General features: G+C 35.6%; 1 non-coding gene and 1 pseudogene across 1 annotated transcript; one reads left to right on the forward strand and one right to left on the reverse strand.

The window, feature by feature from the left end:
* Positions 1–259: 259 nt before the first annotated feature.
* LOC118344327 lies at positions 260–359 on the forward strand. Its single transcript, XR_004798100.1, has one exon. It is a non-coding gene; the product is annotated as a small nucleolar RNA SNORA14 (small nucleolar RNA).
* Positions 360–14,261: 13,902 nt separating this feature from the next.
* LOC109021875 lies at positions 14,262–15,630 on the reverse strand (annotated as a pseudogene).
* Positions 15,631–16,884: the final 1,254 nt, after the last annotated feature.

Consider the following 16,884-nt stretch of genomic DNA (forward strand, 5'->3'; position numbering starts at 1 on the left):
ATAAATTTTTTATTTTTTTTAATTTATGTAATTTTTCAATAATAATAAATAATAAATTCTCTAAATCTATCGTTATTCTATTTAAATATCTATTTATAATTTTTATTTATTTTAATTCTAATGATAATTAAAATATTTATTATTTATTAAAAAAAACACATTAATTTTTTAATATTCATAATATTCCAACCGATATAATTTTTTAATGCTGTTATTTTTTTCATTCCCGTTTCTTATATATTTTCATTCTCGTTTCTCTTTGCATTCACACTTCACGGTATCTTATTGAATAAGATACCGTGAAGTGTGAATGCAAAGAGAAACGAGAAGAAACCCACCGGCAGAAATCCTTTACACTCAATGAAGCAGGGTAATGTGTTACCGATGGCATTCGGAAATCCTTCACATTAACCAATGAAGAGAGGCGTTTGGTATGCTATAGCCATCCATAGAGATTTTGTGTTTGTTGTGGTCCTGTGGAAATATTTTGCGTTGACTAGTCAAATTTTGACTAAATTTTATCTATCATTAACTCACTGCAAGTGCTCTAGCTTGCCTCCAACTACTGATTGAGAAATTAGTACTGGTACAACCCCCTAGACAAGTTTCTTTCAACCATACAACCAACAACGCCATTAATCTTGATGAAAAATCATAAAACAACAATCCCTTTATAATTTTTCTACAGTTTTAAATAAAATAATATTTTTTAAAATATTTTGATTTTAACTTTGATTTAAATTTGATGTGTTTGAATTTTTTCTTAAATTATTGTTTTAATAATAAATTGTAAATAAAGTGTAGTTAAGGGATCATTTAAATAGTAAAATAAGATGATTTTAGATGAGTTGAATAAAATTTTATTTTTTTAATATTATTATTTTTTTGAAATTAAAAAAAATTAAATTATTTATTATATTTTATATAAAAATTAAAAAATATTATAATAATAAGATGAGAGGAAATCATCTTTTATGTATTCAAACGAGCTCTAAGTTGATTGTTGATACGGGGATACAGTTTTCCAGCCCTTCAATTTTTGGTGGATAAAAAACAAGGATCCGGATTCCGTACATTCTCCTGCCCAGCCGGACTTCAACAAATCCGATTAACGAAACTTTATCAAAATTTAAAACAAAAATAATAAGAAAAAATTATATTATAACTCTATTTTAACTTTATAATTTTTTTATTCAATTTTTTTCTTTCTTTTTTAAAATCCATAAAAAATCTAACTCAAATAATTTCATTAGTATTCACAAATTATTTTACCACTATTCACATATTTTGTATCTCATCCGTGTAATCAAAAGAGGCCTAAGTTCAACCTCTACAATACGTCTAAAATATCATTATTTCTAAGTATCCCTTAACAGTACTCAGTATCAAAATCTCAAACATGATTGGGTTAAAATTTCTTGTGATATTGAAACAAAAATCACCACCTTATAATACGTGGTTCAATTTGGAGCTTCTAATTAGAGGATTAAAAAAAAAACTAGATCAACATTTTGTCAAGGTCTTGTCACAATTTGAGAGAATCTTTTTCTATTAAAATTACTGATCTGAGCTTAAGGTATGAAATTGAAAACATTTTGTCAACGAGCGAGAAAGTTAATAACACTTGAGAATTACCCTCTTTCCCCATAGAATCGTGGTATTTTTTTTTTCAAATAACATAAATCTCTTTTATAGTTTCTCAAAAATTAAAAAAGTCCTCCTTAATTTGCCTCCCTAAAATCTTTAAAACAAGCTGAAATTCTAACCTACTCTAGAATTTGAAAAGACGACTTCAAAAATTTACAAAACTTGAAGTTGCCAAAAATATCTTTAGAAAAGTAAAAAAGTTTTTAACTATATTATTTTAAACTGTTCTTCTTCAATAATTATCTTCAAAAAGTAACGTTTGATTCTTCTTACAGTCACTCTAACACGCTTAATTACTTGGTGTTTTAGATTGTTTATATATAGTTTATAAGAGCATTCTCATTGGATTAGTTAAAAGTTAAATCCAATGAGAATTTAGCTATTAGGTCATAAAATCTCTCACATTGAATTAGCTATATTCCAAATATTTGGAATATAGTTACAGTAAAGTTTAAACTAATTTCTAAATTTGGAACACACTATTCATTCATCAAATTTTTTTTATATTATTTCTTTCTCTCTCATTTTAATATCAATTATTTCTCTCTCCATTTTAAATGACAATTGAAAAAATATAATTAGAATACAATTACTAATTAATATATAATATTATGAATAGTAAAATATGATAAAATAAAATAAATTCATAATTAAAAAAATTAAAAAATTTTCAAAATTTTCAAAATTATTAATTACTCATTATTATATAATGAATAAATGGATAATCCAATTTGGAGATTTGATGTGAATAATCAAAGTTAAATTCATCTTATATTATTTTATTATCATTTAATGAAAAAATAGTTATTCTAATGTAGAAACTTATGTGAATGTAATAGCTAAATGCTAAATTCATCTTGTATTCATAAAAAATATACTTTAATTTAGTTAATCCAATGAGAGTGCTCTAAGAAGTGGTGCATGCATGGGTCACTCGCACGTACGGTTGGCTATGGTTGCATGCGTAGGCAACGTGCATGTACTGTCCAGTGCGGGTGTCTGAGACTAGTCTGAACTCATTCAGATTCGAAATTGGGCTTCTTTGCTGAAATAAATAAATAAATTGGGCTTTTTATTTTTTAACCGATTTGGCAGGTATACGTATAAAGATGGATGCCTTTCGCTTAGGCCTAGCTAATTGCATGGGTAATTGCTAATTTGTAGAGTAGTAATTTTATGTACAATCGTGAAGTACGTAAATATCGTATAATTATTTTAAAAAAGAGTAAGATTTACTATTAAAGAATTAATTTTTTTTCATGTAGATCTTATATTTTATTTATTTTTTTAAAACGATTACACGACGATTGCATAGTTAACGGTTATAAATATATTTTCTCTTTGAAGAGATATAGATAAAAGAAGGCAATAATATTGATGCTGCTCGAATTGGACTCATCCAACCAAAAACGCCATTCTCGATTGGTAAACAACAAATATTGGCAGCAGCAGCACAACCATGCACATTCTATAACAATAGCATAACCGGCGGCCAGCAAATACAGCAGCATGCAGCAACCAAAAATTAGACAGCAACAGTACTTAAGTAAACAAAGTAGCAAACCAGCAACCGATCGAGAACAATTATTACAGAAATCAAACGACCAACAATTACTCGGGCATTGCGGTCAGCAATCCCACACACACAACAACATGCATGCACCAACAAACAAAGAAAATTCTCGATCGGACCTCACACAGAAATTTCGATCGGACCATCTCCACCCTCTTGCTCCATGAAGTTGGCATTAGTTGCTCGAGGGCCTGCTTCTGCTTGATGAGCACCATCATCGCCCGCCTCTTGCCCCACTGGGTTGTCGTTAGATGCTTGAGGGCTTGCTTCTGCTCGACGAGTTCGATTGAAAGTCTGTCTGAATAAGCCATATAACATCTCGAGAGAGATTCCATGATCGAACAATTCAGTAATCTGTGGAAATAAGTCGTGTAATGCCCTAATAGTATATAAAGTTAGCATAACCCATCCAAAGGGAGGGAAGAGGATCAGTGCTAGTAAAATACTGGTCAGAACACCCGAAATGCCGCAGAGAATCCGAGCAGCATGGAGGTACCTCGTGTTTCGAACTGGCCGGGTTACCTCCATAAATGCCAAGAAGTAAACACATACGGCTGCAATGACAAGTGGCATGATTATACCGTGTGTTTGGAATGGAGCAGTGTCTGAGTTCTGACACTTTACTTGAAGAAGGCTAACGAATACTTGAATGAGAGGTTGGATGGAGACAAGGAATTGGATGGAAAAACCAGAGAATACTCCTTGGTCGCTGCAAATCAAACCAAGAATGTAGAATTGTTAGTTGTTTCCACCAATATCAGAAAGTTGAATGAAACATTCATTGAAGGCTCATAATCGATTAAAATTATTTCTTCAGGAGTCGGCCACCTTGCTTGCGCTATTTGGCGTTGCTAGTCAGTCGCCACCTCGACTGGTCCGGGTCGACCAGTGGGTTTCGGCACCAGTGCCCACTGGAGCCAGAGCGCATGATCATGATCATGACATTAAGTACGAAAACGATCGGTAGAACTTATGACCAAAGCGAAAACATGTAAGATTAAGGCAAAGAAAAAACTACTAACCCCTCGAGACGAAGATTTGCCAAGTTGTTTCCGTCCATTTTTTCTTGTATTCTCTAAGGGACTTGGAAGAACGAAGATAAGGAGATATATAAAGAAATGCTAGGAGCCCGTTCACGTTGAATGAAAACGCCGCTTAGTGACGTGGAATGTAAAGAAAAGTTTGCAACTTTACATTTGTTTTGGACATATCTGTAGTCTATACCAAAGAAAACATTTGTTTTGGACATATCTGCGTTCTATACCATTGTATAGAACGCAGATATGTCCAAAACAAATGTAAAGTTGCAAACTTTTCTTTACAAATTGTTAGGTGAGTTTAGTTATCAAACTCATTTCAATTCATCTTAATTTATTTTAATTCATTATTATAATTTTTTTAAATCTCAATATAAAATATAATAAATAATTCAATTTTTTTAAATTTTAAAATAATAATAATATTAAAAATTAATATTCTAATAATATTTTATCATCTCAATTTAATTCACTTTAACATTCAAACAAAACCTTAATCTACCCTGAGTTGCAAACTTTTTCCTGCTTTAGTCTGAAAACTAAAGTAGTCTTGGGTGTCTTCTACATTCCAAGTCAAACGGACAGCATAAACGAGCATTCTCAATAAATTAGTTAAAAATTAAATTTATTAAATATTTAACTATTAAAACATAAAATAACATTACAATAGATTAGTTATATTTTAGATATAGTCATTTTTAAAATAATTTTTAAATTTAAAAATAACTATTCATATATCTAATACATTTTATATTAATTATTTATCTTTATTCCGTACATTCTCCTGCACAGCCGGACTTCAACAGATCCAAATAATTCCGTGCAATTAATGGACGGTCTGGATCGTTAGCCACACCATGGATCAGTTACACATAATGCCACTGGATTTTAATTTTTTTCTCCCATCATTCCCCTTGATTAGTTTTTTTTTTTTTTTTTTGGATTCAATTTTTGGCACTTTTTTTATTGTGTTTTCCTAACGTACGTAGTTTAGTAAGTTAATATTCTGTGTCCACTAAAAATATTTTAGAGAAATTGACATACATGCAACATTTTTTATAATTATTTTTAATTTAAATTTAAATGGTGGAAAATTATGTAAAATTTAAATTTCAAAATCTTGGTATTTTTTATGAAATGGCACTATTGCATTGATTAATTGTAAAATAAATTTTATAATAGTCTTATAAATATTGCTATTCAATACGTTGGCTCTGTCGCTGGAGGGATCTAATCTATCGTTGGAGGGAAGGAACTAGGAAGGATCGCTGGATCTAAGAATTATATCTCTAGGGAACTTTTTGACATTTCACCATAATTTGAGGTCTAAATTACCATCAAGCCCCATTCGTCTGCACGTAGTCCCCTAGCGGGGACTGGACCAAGCAATTCTCATTTTATTTATTTACAACCTGTGATTTTTTTTTAAGAAAATAACAGTACTTCAATTTTATTAATAGTCCTTATTTTTAAAATAAGAAAATCGTGGTTATAATCAGACATCTGAGAGTTATAAATAAGCATGAAAACCAAAACACAGGTATTAAAAACCAAAAGAACTAACCACAAACTAAGAAAGCCAAAATATTACAAACTAAATAGAAAGAACAACTCTAAAAAATTACAAAGCTGAGATATAAAAGTTGCAAATAATTTTAATTTTTCTCGTCTCATCAATTTTGAAGTTGCCAAAAAATATATATTTAGAAAAGTATTTAAGTTTTAACTATTGTACTGTTTTTAAACCGCTCTTCTTAAATAATTCTTTCAAAAGGTAATGTGTAAGAACACTCTTTTTTTTTTTTTTTTTGGGTAGGCATCTTACAGTCACTCTATACTAATTTACTTGGTGTTTTAGATTGTTTATAGTTTTTTCTCAAGAAAAAAAATTAAAATACATGAAATATCAAAATGAGAGAACAAGTTGAGTGGACAAAATAACATTATTTAAAAAATAAAGATCTAGCTCTCCTGCCATCCCCCCAATATCCAAACCATTCATTACAATTAGTATTAATGGACGGTTTGGATCAAGAGTCACATCATGGATCATCATCATTCGAGGAAACTCACAGATATGATTTTCTTTCTCAAATTTAGGAGTGTAATTGATCCGATTTGGAAGGGGGTCCCTGTGTGTATAATATAAACGTTGTTTGATATGATCCATCCACTTAGGATTAGGGGAAAATGTATTTTTTCCCCGTTATATATTATCGAGAATCTTACTAAATATCTAGCCACATTGACACGCTAACAATAGCTAGCTAGCCAGCCTAGCTGTTTAACAGATCGACATGCAATCTGAATCTGCCTAATCAAAATGATATTCAAATGGGGATCAACTTTAGAAGCCACCCAATCTGCCAGTGCCCATGCCTTCATGGCCAATTCCATGGCCTTTTGACATCTAATTCTTCACAAATCTCGTTTTCTTCGGCACTCCATCTGCAAAAAAGGAGCAAGGATACCAATAAATCATTTTTTTTGTCCTACGCATATAATCATAATTTTGGTTGGACAAATATAATTACAAACACACCATTAATTATCAAGCTACCAGCCTACCAGGTTCCAACATAAAGTACTGTTCTATTGGCTTTGATCGATGAAAATTTTGTATGATAGTGGGATGGCAACATTCATATGGCTTGCAATTATAAAGAATGCATACTGGGCCATTTGGAAATAAAGCAACCAGTTCCTATTCCAAATGGGTACGAAATGCTAACATTATAAAGCATGTCTCAATGAATCGAGAATAAAATATTAATATCTATCTCTTAGAATATATATATTTTCTTTCTCCGGCTTATATTTGGGTAAGGCAACAACATAAACAAGTCAAGGAAAAAAAAATTGAACAGAGTTTGAAGACATATATGTGTCCAACCAAAATTAATGGTTATAGGACTAGTACATATATGTGTGTGTACACACATATATACACACATACATATATATATTTATATGAAATCCGTATATTTAGACACACATAAATTATTTATTTTATTCAATTTTTAACTTTAATTTCAATTTATAATCTCATTTCATCTCATCTATAAAACAAACGAACCTAAGCATAACTACTATTTTATGACAGAGTGAGGGAGTGGTTGAGGACCAAACCAATACTCACGTTTTGATAAAAGAAAAAAAAAAAAAAAAAGAACCTAAGCATTTATTGTTAAGAAAGGGATTTATCAAAGCCTATTGAACAGTCTTTTTACTTTGTCAAAGGAGAGTGGAGCCCCATGTCGGTCTTCTACTGACCTGTGAATTGTGATTAGGTTAGGGGTCATTCAAGAATACATCTCTAAACTCATAGCTGCTGTAATAATCCAAAAATTTCCATGAAAAGTAGTAGTCATGATAAAATCAGACCATAATCACTCCTTGATTTGAGCAGTCCCCTTGTGACAGACTGTATCAATGTTCTGTTTTCGGTTTGGCAAACCCAATCCTAAATTGATCTTATTTGGAGTATCTGAACTTCTTCAAGCTTATGACCATGTGACCCAAGTTTTTATACAGCTTTAGAACTAATCTTCCTTCTGCATTATAAACAGCTTGAAATTGCTTGTTTTCCGTGTCTTTCAGCCAAGTTTTTGCATAAATTTTCACTTGGGCTTTTCATTAACTGACACTGTCATAGACTAATGGCAAGGTTGTCAAATGCCATTGCAGCATTGCTGTTTTTTTTTTTTTTCCCTTCCATTTTCCCTTTTATAATTGACTTTTCTTGACAACCAAAAGGTAGAATTTAGAAGAATGTTAGCATGCCAATTAAGAATCCTAAATAGGATTAAAATTTCGTACAATTTTCTGATCTGAATATTTTCTAAAATTCAACGAGAAATAGATACAGCATGTGGACTTTATCATTAACTATGCCACTTTTATTCGTAGGAACAAACAATTGGAGTTGAAAAAGCTCAAAGATATTTTAACCTGTTGAAAGCTAATTACAAGAATCATGCAAGTGCATGCAAGGAAAGAAATAATTCTAATTACAAGAATCATGCAAGTGCATGTAAGGAAAGAAATAATTCTGTCAATACTCCCCCTCAAGTTGGCGCATGAAGATCCGTAATACCCAACTTGCGCGAAAAATGATGAAAGAGTTCTTGGCCCAAAGCTTTAGTGAAGATATCCGCAATTTGTTCATGTGAAGAAGTGTGGACAGCTTTGAGGAGGCCCGAGCGAATTTTGTCGCGAATGATATGGCAATCAATCTCAATGTGTTTGGTACGCTCATGAAACACAGGATTGTGTGCAATATACAATGCAGATTGATTGTCACAATGTAGAGTAAAAGACTCGGGGTGAGAAATGCCAAGATCAGTGAGAAGCTGTTTTAACCAAGTGAGTTCACAGGTTGTGACAGCCATAGTACGATATTCAGCTTCAGTAGAAGTGCGAGAAACTGTATTCTGTTTCTTGGTGCGCCATGAGATCGGACTGGTGCCTAACTGGATAAAGTAGCCAGTGGTAGAGCGGCGGGTGATGGGGCAGCTAGCCCAATCAGAGTCTGTGTAAGCGGAAACATGGGTACTGTTGGATGAGGGAAAGAAGATACCTAGGCCGGGACAGCCTTTGATGTAGCGAAGAACTCTGGTAGCGGCAGTCATGTGGGGAACCCGAGGAGCATGCATGAATTGACTGAGTGTGTTGACAGCATAGACGATGTCGGGTCTGGTAATGGTCAAATAGATGAGGCGACCGACAAGACGACGATAAAGGCCAAGGTCAGGAAGGAGGTCACCATCTTGAGTGGTAAGCTTCAAATGTTGCTCCATAGGGAAATGAGCAGTCCGTGCACCAAGTTGTCCACTGTCAGAGAGAATATCGAGGGCATATTTCCGCTGATTAAGAAAGATGCCTGTGGAAGAACGAGCAACTTCGAGTCCAAGAAAGTACTTGAGGGAACCGAGGTCCTTTGTCTTAAAATGAGTGGAGAGAATTTTCTTGAAAATCTCAATCTAAGAGAGATCATTCCTAGCAACCAGGATGTCATCAACGTAAACAAGAACAAGAACGATGCTGGTGGAAGTGGTGAGGGTGAATAAAGAATGATCGGCCTGAGATGAATGAAAACCTGCATCAAGAAGCACAGATGTTAGTTTAAAAAACCAGTTCCGGGAGGCTTGTTTGAGGCCATAGAGGGATTTTCTAAGGCGACAGACGCGGGTCTCCCCCTTAGGGCAATATCCGGGCAGTGGGGTCATGTAGACTTCTTCATCAAGGTCGCCATGCAAGAAGACATTGTTGACGTCGAGCTGATGAATGATCCAATTTTTGGTAGCGGCAACGGCCAATAAGCAGCGGATTGTGGTCATTTTGGCGACAAGGGCAAAGGTCTCATGGTAGTCAAGGCCTTCAACCTGAGTGTAGCCTTTGGCAACAAGTCGAGCTTTGTACCTCTCGATGGATCCGTCGGCCTTGAATTTGGTTTTAAAAACCCATTTGCACCCAATGGGTTTCTTACCAGGAGGAAGAGACTCAAGAGTCCAGGTGGAATTGGCTTCTAAAGCACGAAGTTCAACAGTCATGGCCTCGCGCCAATGAGAATGACGAATAGCATCAGTATAGCAAGAGGGTTCAGTACAAGAGGTAATAGCATTCAAAAAAATAACATGTGAGGGAGAAAAACGGGAATATGAAAGAAAAGCAGACAAAGGATGAGCAGTACCTGAAGCCGGTGGAGCAGGTGTAGATGCCGTGGGCTCTGCATGTAAGGTGGAACAAATATAGTCGTGAAGGTAGGCAGGTCGAGTAATAGTGCGGCGAGGGCGGAGAGTTGGTGGAGAGGGGTTAGGCAAGGTTATGGGAATTGGAGAATCAGGAGAGTCAGGGGAGTTAGAAGAGTCAGGAGTTTCAGAGGAGACCGGATGATTGGGGGATGTAATAGGGGTAGGGACGGGGAGAGGAACAATAGAGTTGGGAAGAGATGGAATATCATGGATATTTTGAAAAGGAAAGGTTTGTTCGTGGAAGGTGACATCACGAGAGTAGAAAACAGATTGATTCTGGAGATTGTAGAGCTTGTAGGCTTTATGTGTGCTTGGGTAACCAAGGAAGACACATTTAGTGGCACGGGGAGAAAATTTGTCACGATGGACACTGAGAGTTTGGGCATAACAAAGACAACTGAAGACACGAAGATGGTCATAGTTGGGAGTTTTATTAAACAAAATTTCAAAAGGTGATTTATTTTGGAGTGCGCGACTAGGAGTGCGGTTGATAAGATAGGTGGCAGTGAGAACACAATCACCCCAAAAAGGTAGGGGTAAGTGTGCTTGAAAACGAAGACTGCGGGCAACATTTAGAAGGTGACGGTGTTTACGCTCCGCAACGCCGTTTGGTTGAGGAGTTTCGACACAGGTCCGTTCATGAATGATGCCGTGTGTGTGCAGGTATGTTTGAAATTTATGGGAAAGAAATTCTTGTCCATTATCAGTTCTAATAGTTTTGACAGTGGTGTTAAATTGATTTTGGACAAGAGCAAGAAAGTGCGTTAAATGGGTGTAGGTCTCAGATTTAAAACGCATAAGATATACTCATGTGGTGCGAGAAAAATCATCAACAATTGTGAGAAAATAATGTGCGCCACATAAAGATGCTGTGCGATAATCACCCCAAATATCACAAAAAATGCGATTAAAACGAGAATCACTTTTATTGGCATAAGATGGAAAAGGTAATCTTGTGTGTTTGGAACGAGCACAAACATCACATTCAGGAAGAGTACAATGAGAATTAAAAAGACTGGAAATATTAAAACTAGAGGGATGACCTAGACGTTGATGCCATAGAGTCTTATTTGCAGTAGTTTGAGCAGCAAAAATGATGGGATATTCGGGGCGATACACGTAGAGCCCATTGCATAAATTACCCGCTCCAATCGGCTTCATCGATGGAGAGTCCTGAAATAAACAAGAATGAGAGGAGAAAATTATGAGACAAGAATTATAAAGGGAAATTTGGGAAACAGAGAGTAAATTGAAGGATATAAGTGGAATAAAAAAAACATTGTGTAAAGTGAGAGAGGGTGAGAGGCGACAAGAGCCGATTCCTTCGGCTGGGATTTCTTGTCCTGTTGGGAGCCGAATATTGTGAGGAGAAGCAAGGGACTTGAGATCGGCAAAGGCAGCACGTTGGTGGCAGATGTGGTGGCTCGCACCACTGTCTACCACCCAATGGAGGCGCCGATTGAAGGAGAAATCAAAGGGGGAGAAGAGATTACCAGCAAAGGTTGGAGGAGATGGGTCATTCGAGGTCGGCGATGGTGCGAGGAGGTGAAGCAGCTTCTGATACAACTCCGGAGAGAGGGAGACCAGATTTGCATTCGACAAAGAGGGGAGAGTGGTCGGATTTGCAGTTGTCGGTGCTGGCCCTAAGATGGATGTCCGAGATTTGTTGGTGCGAGGCTCTCGGCCTGGAGGATACCCGATGAGGGTCCAGCAACGATCACGGGTGTGCCCGTCTTTGCCGCAAGCGGTGCATTTCAGAGGAGGCCGCGGTCAAGTAGTGGTTCGAACGGCCATGGCCATGGTCTCGGATGCAGGGGTTTGCATATGGAGGAGCCTCTGTTGTTCTTCTTGAAACAGGATGGAGAAAACTTTGCTTATGGAAGGGAGTGGATCCATGGCCAGAATTTGGGTGCGAAGAGGAGCAAAGGAATCGTTGAGCCCAAGGAGAAATTGAAACACACGTTCATCATCAGCCTGTCGTTGCATATCTGTGAGGTCAGTTGCGGTTTGGAGATGACTAAGTTCATCCCACAACTGTTTGATTTGGTTGAAATAATCATGGACTGAATTTGTGGTTTGGTGCAGGGAGGAGAGGGCGCGTTTTAAGTGATAAATACGAGCATTGTTTCCATGGCAGAAACGGGAGGAGAGGTCGAGCCAAACAGAGCGAGGATCGATGTGATATTCAAGAGAGTTGGCGATGGAGGGGCTGATGGAGTTGAGAATCCATGTAAGGACCATGTCCTTTGTTTGGTTGCACTGAGTATATTCTGGTTTGGTAGGATCAGGGGGTGTAAGAGTGCCATCGATGAAGCCAAGTTTATGCTTGGCATTAAGGGCTCTAGTCATGGCTTTTTGCCATTTTGGGTAGTTGTCACATGTGAGAAGGTTATTGACGAGAGTGAGGCTAGGAGAATCTGAGGGGTGAAGGAGGTAGGAGGAAGGGATGGGTGGAGGATTGGCTTCGGCCATGAGAGAAGAGTTGGATCGTTGGTTAGGCTGATACCATGTTAAGAAATAAGACAAAGGAGAATATTGAATTGCTAAGTGATTTTCATATTAGAATTTGTACAAATAAATAGGCGTACAAAGAGCTATGTAAGGAAATAAATACATAAGGAAAGTGGACTAAGCTAATTACAAGAATCATGCAAGTGCATGCAAGGAAAGAAATAATTCTAATTACAAGAATCATGCAAGTGCATGTAAGGAAAGAAATAATTCTGTCAATAAGCATCGATCCATAAAAAAAAAAAAAAAAAAGGCACAATCACAGCCTCGGATGATCCTACATGGGGCACCAGCCTCACCACTTACATTAGAAGACAAATGCCATTGTCACTGAGCCAGAATTGAGAGTTGCTGGAAACAGTGGAAAATTAAGTGATTTAATTATTTATGAGGCTGTAAATAAGTAGAGTACAAGACTGGACCCATGACCAGAGTACACAGCATCCAACATCATTCCAATTCTCAAAGTAGAACATCTATGAGAACTGATTAGATTACAATCTCACAAGGAACATTCACATATTGGTCGATCATTCAAGATATTAGCAAAGAGCATCTCTCTCTCTCTCTCTCTTTCACACACACACACAGACATTCAGATTTAAGTAAATGAGACAGAAACAAATTAATGCAATTCAATAAACATTTACCCAGTAACGAAAATGGGTAAAGTCGGGTGCCAATCAACAGTTGCTATAGTAGTACTGTGTGGAAGAGTTCTCAACAATGGTGTAACAAAAAATTAGAACCAGAAAACCAGTTGGACCAGACCGGATCGGTTTGCTTTCAAAACTTACCAATCCTCCCTTCCGTCTACCAACAGTTCAAGAGGGTCAAAGTGTAATTAACCATTTTTTTATCATCATACTCTCATCATCATTTGATATAGTATTAAGTGATAGATCTACAAATAAAACATAATAATAATTTTCAATCATTTAATACCATATCATTGAATGATGAGAGGATGATAATAAAAAGAATGATAAATAGTATTACTTTTCATATATAAAGACCGAGAGCGTAAGATGAATATTGGCTCTTACTTTGTTTTATGTTCCGTATGTTCTTTTCACGATTACTGCTTCAAATTATAAACTTCAATTCATCATTTGATTTGGGGCTTTAAATAAATAATATAGTAATATTAGATACAGCGTTACAATGTGCAAGTCCATACATTCATCTTGATAAAAAAAAATGAGATCTATTATTAAAAAAATAATTTTATTATGTGAATTCTAAATTTTCTCATTTTTTTAAAAAGGAAGTGATATAAAGTACTCATAGTGGAGCTAGAACGAGAATCCATTTAACATTATGAACTCGATATATACCTCACACCCGCTCTGGGAATCATTTTGGAATCAGTGATGCCCAACTCTAATGTCTTCTTCAATTGCTACCTCCTTCCCGATGGGCTTCTTCGTGCGTGCCTAGCTTGCACCGGCCATGCAGAAGCTAGCTAGCTGCCACTTCATGTATAGTTTACCTTTCAGGATTGTAACTTACAACGTACAATTCACCATTCTCTTTCCTTGAGTTTTTATTTGAATTTTAGTATCTATATATAGTAGTGGGAGAGTAAGTAATTAACACGGTATACATGCATGCACTTTAAAGTAGATTTTGTAATATTAATTTATTGCTAGTCATCATGTGAATCTCTCCAACAAAATTAAATATTATACGATAAATACTATAAAACCTACTATATATTTCGGACATTGATAACCTTCTTATATATACATCTGATGCACAAACACAACATTAAAGTGCCTTCAAATAGAAAGAAAAACCATACCTTACTAAGTTATCATGTATAAATAACAATACGAGGGATCGATAATGCATGCACCATGCATGTCAATCAAAGAACAGGATTTCCTCAATGCCATGCACGTACCAAAAGCTTCTCGAACTCAAAAGGTGAAAGTTTCTATAAATTAAAGGCCGCAAGTTGAATGCTGCAGTTAATTAGGGAATGTCTCCTTCTTCAGGAAGATCCCAGTTATCTTCATCATCATCTTCCTTCTTGTTTGTCTTGGCTTCCTGCTTGTCCTGCGGTGGAGCTCTCAATTGGGTGCGCCTGGTTAAAGAACGAAACAGATCATGAGTAGTAAATAGTCATTGTTAATTAAGGAAGAGACCTAACAGATCAAGAGACTCTTCATATATAAGAGCTTGTAGTTTAATCACAGCTTAGTAAAGTCGTCTATCCTGTAGTGGTTGCCACAAGCTTCATATGTCCCAGGCCAGTTTTACTGAAGAACTTGAACTTTGTATTCAATGAAAGACGCATGGATCACTCGAAAAATCCTCAACATATTAAAAGCCATGCTATCACAGATTCAGCAAAACTAACCGCAAATATTAATAAAATTGAACCTAAAATGACCAAAATTTACAAAAGAAAAACCATTCGAAAACCTAATGGAAAAAATAAGAAGAAAGGAAATATATGATTCAGAGATAAAACCAAGCCCTTGAATTATGTAAGTCAACGCTGGACTGATCCTACACCATATTATAATTGTTTCGGGTCTCAATTTATGATAATACCAATCAAAATTTTATTTTTCTTTTCTCTTCTTCCTTGCCTCTAAACTTTCCTACAGAGTGAACGGCCGAGAAAAAAAAAAACATTAACAATATGGTACAATAGAAGCAAGAGGGTAAAAATAGAAAAAAAGTAAGAGACCTCCTTTTGTTGCGTTTAGCGGCCTCACGTGTCCTGCGCTTCTTCTCGTCCTGCTTGTTTTCGAAGAACCTCCTGCGCTTACACTCTTGAATAACTCCGGCCCTCATGACCTCCCTGCGAAACCGATTAAGTAGCCTCTCCTCTGGCTCGTTGTCATCCACTATCACCTGCACATTGTACGCAGATTTAAAGTAGAGGGTGTTGGCATAGGCCATATATAGTGGGACATATCACAGAGGCCGAAGAAGAAGAAGAAGAAGAAAGTGGGCCCTCTTGGGACACGAGTGGGACCGGCCCGTCTCCGGGTTTCTGGGTCCGAAAATGAGTGAGCTGGGGTAGTGGGGGTGGTGATTTTGAGGGGAATAGGAAAGAGAGGAAGTTACATAGAGAAGAGAATGAGGTAGCCATGGATGATTGAGTTCGATGGATGTCCGAGAGACTGAGATTGTGGGCCTTTTGATTATCAGGTAAGGAGCTACGGATACAGTGCTTTGGGAATTGGGTCTGGGTGTGTGAGGTTGACCCGGTTGGATTGGATCAGGGTTCAAGGGCTGGGCTTAGAGGGTTTTGGAGTTTGTATATGAAAGTTCTGGATTGGACTCCTGATTCCTGAAAACAAAAGATTTTACAATCTTAGCATTTGATAAATGTTGAAAATAATATATAAGTTAATAGTGGAGGACAAATACAAAATATTTTTACATTGGGATTGTTAGATTTTCTAAACTTATTTAATTACACAATTCTTTAATATATATATATATATATATATATATATATGATAAGAGGGTTACAGGTATGAAAATTCGATCTCCAAGCACTTTTTTTAAGAAGAGGATAGTACCCTAAGTTTAGTGATAGCCCTCATTTATGGTAAAGAAAAACCGTGATTACAAGCAAACACCTAGAGTTGTAGATAATCATAAAGGATCAAAACTCAGAGCATTGGCAATGGACTAGCCAAATGCCAATGCAAGTCTAAACTTTAGCTAAATGTGAGAAAAAGCTTCCATATTAGACTAGCCAAAAATCTAAAACTTAAGACTTGAGCTACAGTAAATATTAAGTCCTCCCCAAACATGGCTAGCTACTATTCACAATGGAAAGCAATATTTTATTATTTCATCACTTCCCTCTCTCTTTGAATAGTAAAACATGCATGGTATGCACATTATTTATTCTATTGATTGCGAATATTGATAGAGTAGATATATTATTTTTACAAAGCATGAAAATCTAGAAAATATATGAATTGCATTTGTAAAAAAAAATTAAAAAAAAATTAAAAATATATATATAATATTATATTATTATTTTAACTTTAAGATAGCTAGCCCAATATAAACTCATTTAGTCAAAAATTAATACTATAGCTAAAAATTAAGATTCTAGCTAAATTTTAAACTTGGCAATAGTCAGGCCATTGTCAATGCTCTCAGGCATCCAAAAGACCTAAAGTAACGCAACAACATACAAATATTCAAAGGTTAGAGATCAATAAAAAATAAAGCACACCTTAGAAGACTAAAAAGAAAAGACAATCCTGCTAGTAAAAGTTAGCTAACACTGATAAAAATAAAATAAAAAAGAGAAAAATAGATATAATATAACAAAAATCTCACTACGAAATTTGCAAATAAAGAATACTCATTCTGTCTATAA

This window comes from Juglans regia, chromosome 1 (assembly GCF_001411555.2).
Source record: "Juglans regia cultivar Chandler chromosome 1, Walnut 2.0, whole genome shotgun sequence".
Lineage (NCBI taxonomy): Eukaryota > Viridiplantae > Streptophyta > Magnoliopsida > Fagales > Juglandaceae > Juglans > Juglans regia.